This window comes from Eurosta solidaginis, chromosome 4 (genome assembly GCF_040869045.1).
Source record: "Eurosta solidaginis isolate ZX-2024a chromosome 4, ASM4086904v1, whole genome shotgun sequence".
NCBI lineage: Eukaryota > Metazoa > Arthropoda > Insecta > Diptera > Tephritidae > Eurosta > Eurosta solidaginis.
Genome location: NC_090322.1, coordinates 202,051,042 through 202,067,852, shown reverse-complemented (window position 1 = coordinate 202,067,852; position 16,811 = coordinate 202,051,042). Strand labels below are relative to the sequence as shown.

General features: G+C 36.2%; 1 protein-coding gene across 12 annotated transcripts in view; it reads left to right on the top strand.

Moving 5' to 3' along the window:
* The window catches only part of LOC137248932 (probable G-protein coupled receptor B0563.6), a 232,513-nt gene that overhangs the window by 32,517 nt on the left and 183,185 nt on the right, over positions 1–16,811 (top strand). The window lies entirely within an intron of this gene.

Below are 16,811 nucleotides of genomic sequence, written 5' to 3'. Positions count from 1 at the left end.
AAGGTATAATTACAAAATTTGCACACGGTGAAGGTTGCTAGGATATATTTCTGAATTTCATCACTTCATCCTCAGCTAGCTATTCCGTCGCTAAGTTTAGAACTCGAGTACACCTACATTGTACCGGTGTTAAGACACATGCCTCTATCTATTCAGATATATCTATTTTTTAACTTTTGATGAGCTACATCATGGAGTAATACCGCGCTACATAATTTTTCTTCAAACATTTTATGAACTCAAAGTCCATATTCTCAGTAAAATTCCTACTGGCGCTATAGTTGTGTTAAGAATTATAAACTTATATATGTTGTTAGTAATTCGTGGCAGTACAGTGAACTGTGAAAAATGGAAAACAATAAAGTCTGTTTTGTATCAAATGATCGCAAGCTATGAAACTACGACAATAAATGGTAGCAATACAACAAATTTCTCAGCTCGAAGGCTGCTGACGCCGATGCGAAATTAAGAATGAGTTAAATTAAAGTATGGCGTTTGCTTATTCGCTTGATACTGTCACAGCTGAATGGTTCCAAGAAATATGTGAATAATTTTCTTGTAACTCAATATAATTTTTTTGTTAAAGTAAATTGATGATTTAATATGTATAAGAAACTTTGTTGAATTATTTGGGTGAAGCTTAAAAAATTGTTTCGTTTGCGCATAAACTAGTTACTAATTTAATTTAATTTTTAGTATCTACATACAACCAAAAAGGCATAATTTTCTTGCAAAGACAGTAAACATAAAATTCGATAAGTAAACGTAACTAGATGGGTTGAATTAAACCACATTTCAGACAACTTTAACTGTACCAAAAAAATGTTGAGCAATTTGAGAGATACCGACAAGTTATTTTTGTAGGCTTATAATCGAAAGTAAAATCATCGAAGAGTTATCGTTGTGCTATTGGCTTGTTATCGGTTTATTACCTATGGTGTATAGATGTGTCATCGATTTTATATTAATGTTTTATGGATATCTGTTTCACAACAAACCGCTGAGACTTCGTTGACAAATGTGTAAGAATACACAAACATATCCATGACTTTTTGATTCGATAACTTTTTTATTAATCGATAGAAATTCGGTAATAGATAAATAACATAACACTCTGAAAACCAATCGACACTTTTTCGATAAATTTTTGATAATATATCGACTAATTTTTGATAAACAATCCAAACTTCTTCGATGATGAGTCGATAAATTGTCGATAACGAATCTATAACATTTCAAAAATAAATTGATAATTTTTCATAAGAAATCGGTGGTAAAAATAAACTCAATGCGCAAGGCAAGGAGAAGATTTTCGGCCGAGTTTCTCTTCCAATTGGCGGGACGGGATCTATATGTTTTAGGCCTACCGGCATCTGCAAGGTAGCTGAATTATCACTGAGAAGCCTTTAATTGGAGGAATACATTTGGGGTGTTTTCGAAGTCACTGCCAAGGGGTAACCCCGGTTCGAAAACTTTTTCCTAATTATACTCAATTGAGCAGAGCTCACAGAGTATATTAAGTTTGATTGGATAACGGTTGGTTGTATATATATAAAGGAATCGAGATAGATATAGACTTCCATATATCAAAATAATCAGGATCGAAAAAAAATTTGATTGAGCCATGTCCGTCCGTCCGTCCGTCCGTTAACACGATAACTTGAGTAAATTTTGAGGTATCTTGATGAAATTTGGTATGTAGGTTCCTGAGCACTCATCTCAGATCGCTATTTAAAATGAACGATATCGGACTATAACCACGCCCACTTTTTCGATATCGAAAATTTCGAAAAACCGAAAAAGTGCGATAATTCATTACAAAAGACCGATAAAGCGACGAAACTTGGTAGATGAGTTGAACTTATGACGCAAAATATAAAATTAGTAAAATATTGGACAATGGGCGTGGCACTGCCCACTTTTTAAAGAAGGTAATTTAAAAATTTTGCAAGCTGTAATTTGGCAGTCGTTGCAGATATCATGATGAAATTTGGCAGGAACGTTACTCTTATTACTGCATGTACGCTTAATAAAAATTAGCAAAATCGGAGAAGGACCACGCCCACTTTTAAAAAAAAAATTTTTTTAAACTAAAATTTTAACAAAAAATTTAATATCTTTACAGTATATAAGTAAATTATGTCAAGATCCAACTCCAGTAATGATATGGTGCAACAAAATACAAAAATAAAAGAAAATTTAAAAATGGGCGTGGCTCCGCCCTTTTCCATTTAATTTGTCTGGGATACTTTTAATGCCATAAATCGAACAAAAATTAACCAATCCTTTTGAAATTTGGTAGGGGCATAGCTAACTGTTTTCTGTGAAAATGGGCGAAATCGGTTGATGCCACGCCCAGTTTTTATACACAGTCGTCCGTCTGTCCTTCCGCATGGCCGTTAACACGATAACTTGAGCAAAAATCGATATATCTTTACTAAACTCAGTTCACGTACTTATCTGAACCCACTTTACCTTGGTATGAAAAATGAACGAAATCCGACTATGACCACGGCCACTTTTTCGATATCGAAAATTGCGAAAAATGAAAAAAATGCCATAATTCTATACCAAATACGAAAAAAGGGATGAAACATGGTAAGGTAATTGGATTGTTTTATTGACGCGAAATATAACTTTAGAAAAAACTTTATAAAATGGTTGTGACACCTACCATATTAAGTAGAAGAAAATGAAAAAGTTCTGCAGGGCGAAATAAAACACCCTTAAAATCTTGCCAGGTATTACATATATAAATAAATTAGCGGTATCCAACCGATAATGTTCTGGGTCACCCTAGTCCACATTTTGGTCGATATCTGGAAAACGCCTTCACATATACAACTACCACCACTCCCTTTTAAAACTCTCATTAATACCTTTAATTTGATACCCAAATCGTACAAACTCATTCTAGAGTCACCCCTGGTCCACCTTTATGGCGATATCTCGAAAAGGCGTCCACCTATAGAACTAATCCCCACACCCTTTTAAAATACTCATTAACACCTTTCTTTTGATACCCATATTGTACAAACAAATTCTAGGGTCACCCCTGCTCCACCTTTATGGCGATATCTCGAAACGGCGTCCACCTATGGAACTAAGGAATACTCCCTTTTAAAATACTCAATATCACCTTTCTTTTGATGCCCATATTGTATAAACAAATTCTAGGGTCACCCCTGGTCCACCTTTATGGCGATATCTCGAAAATGCGACCACCTATACAACAACCACCACTCCCTTTTAAAACCCTCATTAATACCTTTAATTTGATACCCATATCGTACAAACACATTCTAGAGTCACCCCTGGTCCACCTTTGTGGCGATATTCCGAAAAGGTGTCCACCTATAGAACTAAGCCCCACACCCTTTTAAAATACTCATTAACACCATTCGTTTGATGCCCATATTGTGCAAACACATTCTAGAGTCACCCCTGATCCACCTTTATGGCTATATCCCTAAATGGCGTCCACCTATAGAACTATGGCCCACTCCCTCATAAAATACTCTTTAATGCCTTTCATTTGATACACATGTCATACAAACACATTCCAGGGTTTCCCTCGGTTCATTTTCCTACATGGTTATTTTCCCTTATGTTGTCACCATAGCTCTCAACTGAGTATGTAATGTTCGGTTACACCCGAACTTAACCTTCCTTACTTGTTGAAAATACATTTTTCTAAATTTTCGATGTTGCTTTTTCCGAGGCTTGAAACTAGTATCTTCGGTGAGGTAGGCGGAGAACGCTATCGCCACTGTATGGCGGCCGTCCGAAGTCGATAACAAAACGATAACATTTTGAAAACATATCGATAAACAAATGATACAAATCGTCAAAAAAGCTCTGACAACAATTCGATAGCACGTCTTTATCTCGTCAATATCTGAACGAAAACATTGCGATAACTTGTCGATAAGAAATGTATAACATGCTTATAGTCCGTTGATAACAAAGCAATAGCTCACCGATAACAAGCTGTTAACACTTCTGCAACAAACTTATGGCACGACCTTCGGTTCCGGCCTCTGATTTAGCTTCTCTTCTTTATTTCCTTTCCTTTCTCTTTCTTTTCTCACTATTACTCACCATATTGTTACAATACTGCTTCTATTCTTCTTCTTTCTACGTTTCATCTTTACATTTACTTTATTCAAGCTGTCGTTTCACTTTCTGCTTTATCTATCATCGATTTGTTTTCTGCCTTTCCTAACTTGCATTACTTCACTGTCTCATTTTGCATATGGCCAAACAGGTTCAGTACCAATTACGTTAGTAAGTAACAAGCCTCTGATGAGACCTAGGGCATGTAACTTGAACGTCCGGACTCATTTAAAATAATGTATCGTTGTCCTGCTATTTCCGCTGGAAGGAAGGGTTATTACATAAGAACAATAAGGAGTCAGGAAGGAAGGGGTATGGCAGAAGGACAATAAGGCCTTTCAACTTCGACGAATGATCATCATGCCGTTTTCCACATCAAAGAGAAGTTCTTCAATATCACATATTTTTGGGTGTACGCTCCAGTACATGATGCGAACGACAAGGATAACTACTTCTTTTATGAAAAACATGGAAAGAAAAACTACGCCTACCCCTGCCAAGATATCAGAGTCTTACTTGGCGATTTCAATGCCAGGATAGGCGAGGAAGGGGTCCCTGATTCGAAAAATTGTGCCTCCATAAGTTGAGGCTGATAGAGATCATAGTAATAGTCATCTAGAGATTGAAAAAATACGCAACCAGATCGTTCACGTCGTGATTGACGACAGAAGTCAAGCTTAGCTCCAATGTTCTAGAAATGCGCACTCTTCACGCTCTAAGTATCGACTAAGACTATCAACTTGTGACAGCAAAAATACGCACAAGCCCCACCGCAACGAATAAAATGCACACAATGACACGAAAAAAGATAGCTGGCGATCATTCCACTTTACTTTCACACCAGCTCAGGAAAATCAAGCTTCGAGCTGACGATGAAAGCGAACAGTTCAAGTGCTATTTCAGTATTAGTCGTTTGCGGCCAGCATGCAAAAAACTGGTGTGATAAGGATGGGCGCAGCAACGTGAAAGGAAGAGAGACGACGGACTTTTAAAACCTTATGTAGGCATATAGTAATAATAGTTCGATGCAATCGCAAGCGAGGTATGGCACCCCCACATCACCAGCGATCGCACATAAGTTGAGCTCAAGGCCTTGATAGCCGCTTAGATATTAGAGTAGATGTTAAATGCCCTAGCCGTAGTAGCACTGGATAGCATTTGCATACACCGCATCCTTAATCGCGCAAATTCCGCTTGAAAGACATTGCAGCGAAAAGCCAACTTAGACTAGCGGCTTACATTTAGCTCTTCACAATTTTCGCTATCCCCCAAGCAGCCTTTCCGTCCAACATCGACATGTCCTTGAACAATTTAACTGGCCCCTTGACCCAGATGAGTCCCCTATTATTTCTATCGAGAGAATGACTGAGGAGAAGGTTGGATAGGGAGTAACTAGCGACACACAATAGTTCGTCCTGTCAGGGATAGGGTCGAACCCGATAAGAAGGCTAGGGTGACCGAAATCATAAAGCCTGACAAACGACCAGACCGCGGCCGCCGTTAACGCAATATTATGCTAAAGAAATTAATAAAGCAAAGCAATTAAAATGTATTGTTGTTATTAGAAATTTAACAGGTTATTTGCCCTGTGCAAATGGGATATGAAGAAGATTCCAAAAACTAATATTATTTAAAAGAGTTTAAGAGTCACAAAACTGTCACACCCTAATAAGAAAATAATAACACCTGCCTCAAACCTTGGGAAGGAATCGTGTCTATATTGTAAAACAAAGTAAGACAATTTCATGCATGGATAACATTTTCAAATTGATTTCTTTATAATTCTTAGAATTCTAAATGAATGCCTTCTTTAACGAGCACTTAAGTAAAGCTGATTAATTATATACTTGGATGAAAGATTTGTGTTTTCATACATAGATTTGAAAAGCCCAGTTTTACATACACTTATACACTTTCCTGCTTTTAGGTGACGGAACCAAATTAAAACTTTCCCACAATACAACAAAGTGCCCGCTTGAGTGTATTCACAGCTTTTTCAAACATGTCGGTGATTTACATTCTTTTAAATTTGTTTCCTTTTTTTTAGTTATTTAAGTTATGTAAATTCGCAATTCTTTTCCCATTCCCTTGGCGCCTTATAAAAAATACAATGATTTTATTAATATACAAAACAAGCAAGGAAGGCTAAGTTAGGGTGTAATCGGACATTACATACTGAGCTGAGAGCTATGGAGAGAAAGGGAAAAGGGAAAATCACCATGTAGGAAAATGAACCTCGGGTAACCCTGGAATGTGTTTGTATGATATGGGTATCAAATGAAAGGTATTAATGGGGGTTTTAAAAATCAGTGGCCCTTAGTTGTATATGTGAAGGCATTTTCGAGATATCGACCAAAATGTGGACAAGGGTAACCCAGAACATCATCTGTTGGGTACCGCAAATTTTTTTATATATGTAATACAACGAACAGAATTCCCGCCATGATTCCAAGGCATTTTGATTTCGCCCTGCAGAACGTTTTCATTTTCTTCTACTTAATATGGTAGGCATCACACCTATTTTACAAAGTTTTTCCTAAAGTTATATTTTGCGTCAAAACACCAATCCAATCACCATGTTTCATCCCCTTTTTCGTATTTGGTAAAGAATTATGGCATTTTTTTTTTTAATTTTCGATATCGAAAAACTGGGCGTGGTCATGGTCGGATTTCGTCCATTTTAACACCAAGATAAAGTAGTTCAGATAAGTACGTTAACTAAGATTAGTCAAGATATATCGATTTTTGCTCAAGTTATCGTGTTAACGGCCGAGCGGAAGGATAGACGGTCGGTCGACTGTGTATAAAAATTGGTCGTGGCTTCAACCGATTTCGCCCATTTTCACAGAAAACAGTTACCGTCATAGAAGCTGTGCCCTTACCAAATTTCACAAGGGTTGGCAAATTTTTGTTCGACTTATGGCATTAAATGTGTTATAGATAAATTAAATGAAAAAGGGCGGAGCCACGCCCATTTTGAAATTTTCCTTTGTTTTTGTATTTTGTTGCACCATATCATTGGAGTTGAATGTTGACTTAATTTACATATATACTGTAAAGATATTAAATTTTTTGTTAAAGTTTTACTTTAAAAAATTCTTTTTTTAAGTGCGCGTGTTCGCCATCTGATTTTGCTAATTTTTATTTAGAACACATATAGTAATAGCAGTAACGTTCCTGCCAAATTTCATCATGATATCTTCTATTACTGCCAAATTACAGCTTCCAAAACTTTTAAATTACCTTGTTTTAAAAGTGGGCGGTGCCACGCCCATTGTCCAAGTTTGATCGGTTTATCCATCTTTGGTAAAGAATTGTCGCACTTTTTCGGTTTTTCGAAATTTTCGATATCGAAAAAGTGGGCATGGTTATAGTCCGATTACATTCATTTTAAATAGCGATCTGATTTAAATAGCGAGATGATTGCATTAAGATACCTCAAAATTTACTCAAGTTATCGCGTTCACGGACAGACGGACCGACGGATGGACGGAGGGACATGGATAAATGAATTTCTTTTTTTGCCCATATCATTTTGATATATACAAGTCTATATCTATCTCGACTATTTTATGTCGTTACGGGGTACCGTTATGCGGACAAAATTAATATACTCTGTGAGTTCTGCTCAGCTGAGTATAAATATGCATGAAGCGCATGAGACACACATAGATTTGAACTTTTTCAAGGTTTTGTGAATTTATTATAAGAATTATAAAATTTTACTGATTTCATTAATTTCCCAAGCTCGTAAAATTTCAAATTACACGCTTTTTTCCTACGTATTTTTTCCAAGTGAAAGAAAACGCAGCTAAGTCATTGACCTGTTTTCCAAATGGTTCTCAAGCATAAGACTGACAGCAAATTTTTTCAACTGTGAAAAACTTGACTTCTGCAGATTTTATGATATTTTCTTCTACTTTCTTTAAACAACTTCAATTCCTTCAATCTGTCTCTTTCCCAGTTCATAAAGCTAACGATAGCATCTTAATTGCTTTTTAGTGCTGTCACTTTAAGGCATTTATACCTTTTTCTTAACACACTAAAAAAAATACGCTTGTGCAAACAAAGAATGAGTCATAGCTACATAAAAATATATTTTTGGAAATTATGTTGTTTTTTCTTTTTTCAGGGACCTTTTTTATACTCAACGTGCTTTGCACACAGAGTATATTAACTTTTTGGATAACGGTTGGTTGTACAGGTATAAAGGAATCGAGATAGATATAGAAAGTGGGCATGGTTATAGTATAGATATAGAAATATATATCAAAATCATCAGTATCGAAAAAAATTGATCGAACCATATGCGTCCGTCCGTCCGTCCATCCGTCTGTCCGTTAACACGATAACTTCAGAAAATATTGAGATATTTGCACCAAATTTGGTACACGAGCTTATCTGGACACAGAATAGATTGGTATTGATAACAAGCGTAATCGGATGATAACCACGCCCATTTTATATATATGTAACATTTTGGAAACACACAAAAAAACCTGATTATTTAGTAAATAATACACCTAGAATTTGAAAACATTTTTTAGAATGGGCGTGGCGCCACCCACTTGTGATAAAATAAATTTTATAAATATTATTAATCATAAATCAAAAATGGTTAAACCTATCGTAACAAAACTCGGCAGAGAGGTTGGGTTTACTATAGGGAATACTTTGCAGAAAACTGAAAGAAATCGGATAAGGACCCACTTTATATAAAAGATTTTTAAAAGGGTCGTGGACTAATAAAATAAGATATATATTTGCAAAAATGAGCTTTATATCAATGGTGTTTCATTTCCCAAGTGGATTTATAACAATAAATAGGAAAAACTTCAAGTTTTAAAAATGGTCGTGCTACCGCCCGCAATTTTCTATGTTTCGGAAGCCATAAGTCGAAGAAAAATTAACATATCGTAATGAAATTGTGTACACATATTTTCCTGATCGGTTAAAGACCACGGCACCTTAGATATAAGATAAATTTAAAAGGGTCGTAAACTAGAATAATTAGCTATAACTTAGCAAAAAACAGTTTTGAATGAATGTTAGTTATTTCACTTATCAAGTTTTATTGCAAGAGGCAATGAGGAAACATTTTTTTTTTTAAACGGGGGATGCAACGTTTTATGTTGAAAAGTAATTTATCTGAAATGAAATGTACATTTGAATCTCACGGTTACACCCGAACTTAGACACCTTTAGTTGTTAATAGTAATTTTTTTTTATACTCAGTTCAGCAGAGCTCACAGAGTATATTAAGTTTGATTGGATAACGGTTGGTTGTACATATATAAAGGAATCGAGATAGATATAGACTTCCATATATCAAAATAATCAGGATCGAAAAAAAATTTGATTGAGCCATGTCCGTCCGTCCGTCCGTCCGTTAACACGATAACTTGAGTAAATTTTGAGGTATCTTGATGAAATTTGGTATGTAGGTTCCTGAGCACTCATCTCAGATCACTATTTAAAATGAACGATATCGGACTATAACCACGCCCACTTTTTCGATATCGAAAATTTCGAAAAACCGAAAAAGTGCGATAATTCATTACAAAAGACCGATAAAGCGACGAAACTTGGTAGATGAGTTGAACTTATGACGGAAAATAGAAAATTAGTAGAATTTTGGACAATGGGCGTGGCACCGCCCACTTTTAAAAGAAGGTAATTTAAAATTTTGCAAGCTGTAATTTGGCAGTCGTTGAAGATATCATGATGAAATTTGGCAGGAACGTTACTCTTATTACTATATGTACGCCTAATAAAAATTAGCAAAATCGGAGAAAAACCACGCCCACTTTTAAAAGAAATTTTTTTTAAAGTAAAATTTTAACAAAAAATTTAATATCTTTACAGTATATACGTAAATTATGTCAAGATTCAACTCCAGGTGCAACAAAATACAAAAATAAAAGAAAATTTAAAAATGGCGTGGCTCCGCCCTTTTTCATTTAATTTGTTTAGGATACTTTTAACGCAATAAGTCGAACAAAAATTAACCAATCCTTTTGAAATTTGGTAGGAGCATAGTTTTTATGGCGCTAACTGTTTTCTGTGAAAATGGGTGAAATCGTTTGATGTCACGCCCAGTTTTTATACCCGTCTGTCCTTCCGCATGGCCGTTAACACGATAACTTGAGCAAAAATCGATATATCTTTACTAAACTCAGTTCACGTACTTATCTGAACTCACTTTATCTTGGTATGAAAAATGAATGAAATCCGACTATGACCACGCCCACTTTTTCAATATCGAAAATTACGAAAAATGAAAAAAAATGCCATAATTCTGTACCAAATACGAAAAAAGGGATGAAATATGGTAAGGTAATTGGATTGTTTTATTGACGCGAAATATAACTTTAGAAAAAACTTTATAAAATGGTTGTGACACCTACCATATTTAGTAGAAGAAAATGAAAAAGTTCTGCAGGGCGAAATAAAAAACCCTTACAATCTTGGCAGGTATTACATATATAAATAAATTAGCGGTATTCAACAGATGATGTTCTGGGTCACCCTGGTCCACATTTTGGTCGATATCTGGAAAACGCCTTCACATATACAACTACCACCACTCCCTTTTAAAACTCTCATTAATACCTTTAATTTGATACCCATATCGTACAAACTCATTCTAGAGTCACCCCTGGTCCACCTTTATGACGATATTTCGAAAAGGCGAACACCTATAGAACGAAGGCCCACTCCCTTTTAAAAATACTCATTAACACCTTTCATTTGATACCCATATCGTACAAACAAAGTCTAGAGTCACCCCTGGTTCAGAAAGGCCCACTCCCTCTTAAAATACTCATTAACTGCTTTCGTTTGATACCCATATCGTACAAACGCATTCTAGAGTCACACCTGGTCCATCTTTATGGCGATATCTCGAAACGGCGTCCACCTATAGAACTAAGGATTTCTCCTTTTTAAAATACTCATTAACACCTTTCATTTGATACCCATATCGTACAAACGCATTCTAGAGTCACACCTGGTCCATCTTTATGGCGATATCTCGAAAAGGCGTCCACCTATAGAACTAAGGCCCACTCCCTCTTAAAATACTCATTAACTCCTTTCGTTTGATACCCATATTGCACAAACGAATTCTAGAGTCACCCTGGCCCACCTTTATGGCGATATCTCGAAACGGCGTCCACCTATGGAACTAAGGATTAATCCTTTTTAAAATACTCATTAACACCTTTCATTTGATACCCATATCGTACAAACGCATTCTAGAGTCACACCTGGTCCATCTTTATGGCGATATCTCGAAAAGGCGTCCACCTATAGAACTAAGGCCCACTCCCTCTTAAAATACTCATTAACTCCTTTCGTTTGATACCCATATTGCACAAACGAATTCTAGAGTCACCCTGGCCCACCTTTATGGCGATATCTCGAAACGGCGTCCACCTATGGAACTAAGGATTTCTCCTTTTTAAAATACTCATTAACACCTTTCATTTGATACCCATATCGTACAAACGCATTCTAGAGTCACACCTGGTCCATCTTTATGGCGATATCTCGAAAAGGCGTCCACCTATAGAACTAAGGCCCACTCCCTCTTAAAATACTCATTAACTCCTTTCGTTTGATACCCATATTGCACAAACGAATTCTAGAGTCACCCTGGCCCACCTTTATGGCGATATCTCGAAACGGCGTCCACCTATGGAACTAAGGATTTCTCCTTTTTAAAATACTCATTAACACCTTTCATTTGATACCCATATCGTACAAACGCATTCTAGAGTCACACCTGGTCCATCTTTATGGCGATATCTCGAAAAGGCGAACACCTATAGAACTAAGGCCCACTCCCTCTTAAAATACTCATTAACTGCTTTCGTTTGATACCCATATCGTACAAACGAATTCTAGAGTCACCCCTGGCCCACCTTAATGGCGATATCTCGAAACGGCGTCCACCTATGGAACTAAGGATTTCTCCTTTTTAAAATACTCATTAACACCTTTCATTTGATACCCATATCGTACAAACGCATTCTAGAGTCACACCTGGTCCATCTTTATGGCGATATCTCGAAAAGGCGTCCACCTATAGAACTAAGGCCCACTCCCTCTTAAAATACTCATTAACTCCTTTCGTTTGATACCCATATTGCACAAACGAATTCTAGAGTCACCCTGGCCCACCTTTATGGCGATATCTCGAAACGGCGTCCACCTATAGAACTAAGGCCCACTCCCTTTTAAAATACTCATTAACACCTTTCGTTTGATGCTCATATTGTGCAAACAAATTCTAGGGTCACCCCTGGTCCACCTTTATGGCGATATCTCGAAACGGCGTCCACCTATGGAACTAAGGATTAATCCCTTTTAAAATGCTCATTAACACCTTTCATTTGATACCCATATCGTACAAACGCATTCGAGAGTCACCCCTGGTCCATCTTTACGGCGATATCTCGAAAAGGCGTCCATCTATAGAACTTAGGTCCACGCCCTTTTAAAATACTCATTAATACCTTTCATTTTATACCCATATCGTACAAACGCATTCTAGAGTCAACCCTGATCCACCTTTATGGCTATATCCCTAAATGGCGTCCACCTATAGAACTATGGCCCACTCCCTCATAAAATACTCTTTAATGCCTTTCATTTGATACACATGTCATACAAACACATTCCAGGGTTCCCTCGGTTCATTTTCCTACATGGTTATTTTCCCTTATGTTGTCACCATAGCTCTCAACTGAGTATGTAATGTTCGGTTACACCCGAACTTAACTTTCCTTACTTGTTTTTTTTGTACTCCATAGATAGAGTCCGTCAAAAAGAACTGTCGCAGGTTTACGTTTATGGGATCTCGGATATATTGCCAAAAGAGCTGTGTGATAAGCTCCAGAAAAGTTGTAATGCGGTTAGACTGATTGCCTTCCTGACATCTGTTTTGGCCATACCACCATTCCGAGAACAAACCCGGAGAAATTTCGTCATCTGGAAAATAATACTTTGACCCTACCTCTAAAAAACAAATTTTCTACTCGTATCGGAATCCCAGAGCGAGACGAATGAGCTAATTGTTCCAATTCATAACCTGAATCTACAGCAGTTTTTGCTGTTATATTAACGATAAAGACACTTCCCGAAGGCCACAAATGTGGCTGCCCAATGGCTATTGTCCATGAATATCATGTCCGTTAAAGTTAAATTTGATCTTCAAGCAGCGATAAAAACTCTTCAAGGTAGGAGTACTTCCTCAACGTTTGCAATAGACTGCAGAAAATCTATAAACGATATAACTTCTTGCTGCACCATAATATGGATGTGCGTCCGTTCACTGTGGTGTACCTAAGAACTGTGTTTCTGATATACTAGCCGCAAAAGCCACTAAACATACGGAGGTCATTAAGCTAAGGCACCTCGCTCCGTCTTTTGCTAAGTTCAAACCTCATATCAACATTTACCGAGAAAGCCAATGTCAGATGGGCACTGGGATCCACCTGTGAGGTGTTTCGACGAAATTGGCCCATTGATCGCGATATTAACGAGACACCATCTGACGGGAGTATACAGCGAACGTAGTGATGAGGACGATGTCGTTTCTCTGCAGATGCCCCGTTTTAGCTAGAACAAGCATGGAATGTTCTTGCTGGTCGCCTGTTTAACCCAACTTGGATCCACTTTGAAGGCATGCTGCGCTATTCTAAACGTACAAATTGGTGCAACTTTTTACATAAATAAATGAGGGAAGGAATGGGCTCATTCAGTGGTATCACAATGGAACAACTGGCCTAGGTGTGTCCCACGGCCTTGCTGGTAGGCAGATAATATAACCTTACCGAACCTAGTTACTATTGGGGTTTTACTTTTTAAAAGCGTGAGGCTAGAACAATCTTTTATTTGATTTATAAGAACCACCCCAATACATTTATTTTATTATGTATAAAAACCTGTATTGTTCTATGAGTTTAGATGTTTGTCTGTCATTCTTTCGTCATGATGAAATCTTTTATTATACAAATAGTTTAACGGATGAGTACATATACATACATGGTTTAGATCAATCCTTTTTAGGAATGCAATTAATTGTAGGCGTAAGTAGCACTGATGTGTTTTAACAGCTTTTGCTGTGACCTAAAACATTTAAACCACATTAAAAAAAAAATGTACACGTTGTTGATGTTTTGTGAAAATTAATTGGAAATGGGTAAAATGAAAATTCGCAAAGGAGCCGCCACTTTCATGTAAAATTCCTACAAAAACTTGTATGGTAGCTTGGATTCGAGTATCCTCAGCGTTTGGAAACGCCTACGAGCTGTTAAACATAACTTTTAATACATAAATGCAAATGTACAAACATGTGTATGAGTGAATATGTGTGTGTTCGTGTCAGCTGCTCTAGGTCGTTGACATACTCAATCAAAAGTGAAGCGACAAACGCCCAATTTGTTTAATAAACGGAATGTAAAATGGACAACTAAACATGCACATACATACATATTTAATTTTGAATATAAATTTTTACTTGTGATGTACGAAACATAGGAATCGGCGACGAATCATTGGAAATTTTTACATCACCTCACCCATACATATCTGTGTATAATTTAAATCAAAGTCCTAAATTTTGGAAATAAATTATCTTGAAAAATTCTTATATATACGTCTAAAACGGTAGCTTGTTTATATAAAAATTAGCCTATCTATTTCCTAAATTTTGTATAATAATAAAAATCAAAAACATCTTTCCCCAGTATCAAATAGGATTGATTTATCATTCGCCTAGTGCGAGCGATGCTGACTTTATTTCATATCTAAACGAAATTCTAAACAACAACTGTCTTACACATGACATAGTCGTCTTCATTAGAGATTACAACATAAATCTTAACATAAGCACGGCATATAGCCTGCAGTTAGTTGACCCATTTAGGTCTTTTGCTATGGAACAAAAAATTGATTTTTACGCCCGAAAGACAGATAATACCGAAACAATGATTGATCTGCTCTTTACGAACAGTGAATTCATTTCATGTGAGAAATTGATCACGAAACAATACAGTTCAAAATCAAGTTAGACAGAGAATTTCAAATGAGAGCTAAAGAACCATAACTTCTTGGGAATATTATGCATGGTCTTGTCAACCAATTACGACAGGTTAACTACTCTGGCTTTGAGAATCTCAGTGTCGAAAACAAGGTCTCATTCCCAAACAATACATTATCGAGTGTAATGACTAAATTAACATACTCAAAAGAAATCTCTGTGAAACTTATAAACAAATGGTACGACTCTGAACTAGCGAATCTGCACAAATATAAATTCAATCTATACAAAATAGCTCAAATAACAGGTGAATGTAACGAATATAACCTTACAAAGCGTAGGTATAAACGTCTTATAAAGATTACAAAGGCCAAGTATATGGAAGAAAGAATCACACATAATGTTGGGGATAGTAAGGCAATGTGGAAGCATTTGAAGAAAAGCATATGTATGTCCAAAGAAAATAATGGAGTCAATAAAATATTGATAAACGACCAACTATATACTCAGGAGAATAAAGTAGCCCAGTCCCACAATAACTATTTCATTGACATCATAGTCGAAATCAGAGCTGATTAGATAAGATCAATTAACACGTTAGCGTGTGATAAAAAGATACTAGAAACTGTATTTAAAAACCAGCTAGTGAAGTACCTAGATGATAATAAAGTTAATATACCGCAGCAATCAGGTTTTCGGAAAAAACGTTCTTATGAAAGTGCCTTGAACCATGTTTTAACTAACTGGAAAGAAGATCTTAGCAGAAATATACATATAATAGCTGTATTTCTAGATTTAAAACTTGTTTTTGATACTATTCATCAAAATTTATTGCTAACAAAACTTTATAGTATGTTACTGAAACGGAGCTAAAATGGTTCCAAGACTTTATCATGAAGAGAAGTCAAAGAACTGTAATTTGATCATACCTGTCAGAAAAAAGAGAGGTGCCTGTTGGACGTCCGCAAGGGTCTGTCCCGGCACCTATGTTGTTTAATATCTATATTAAAGATATAACCAATTCTCTAAAGTACTGTGATATTAAACTTTTTGCTGACGATACATTGTTGATGCTTAGTGGAGACAATATCACTGAAATATATATAAAATTACAAGAAGATTTAAATGGAGTATATGATTTGTAATGCTCGAATAGATTGAGATTCAATATAAGCAAAACAAAATGTATGGTTATATCAAGAAGGAATTTTAAAAACAATGAGTTACCACTTCTAAATATAAACAGTGAAGCTATTGACAAAGTCAGTACTATCAAGTACTTAGGAACCAAAATCGATGATAAACTCAACTTTAGTGAGCACATCGATTACACGGTTGGGAAAACAGCCAAAAAGATATATTTCATGCAAAGCACCTGCAAGTACTTACATAGACGGTACAAGGTAATGGTTTACAGATCGATAATCGAACCTCACTTCATATATTGTACAACATTATTCTTCATTATGAAAGAGATAACCAAATTTACAAATTGCAAAAGCAACAGTACCGCGCTATGCGATTTATTCTTAGGAAACGCTATGACACACCTATCAGAGATATGCTCGCCACTCTAAATTGGCTAAACATTAAACAGGTACTGTTTTATCATACGATGAAGTTTATTAGAAACATAATAGAAGGCAAC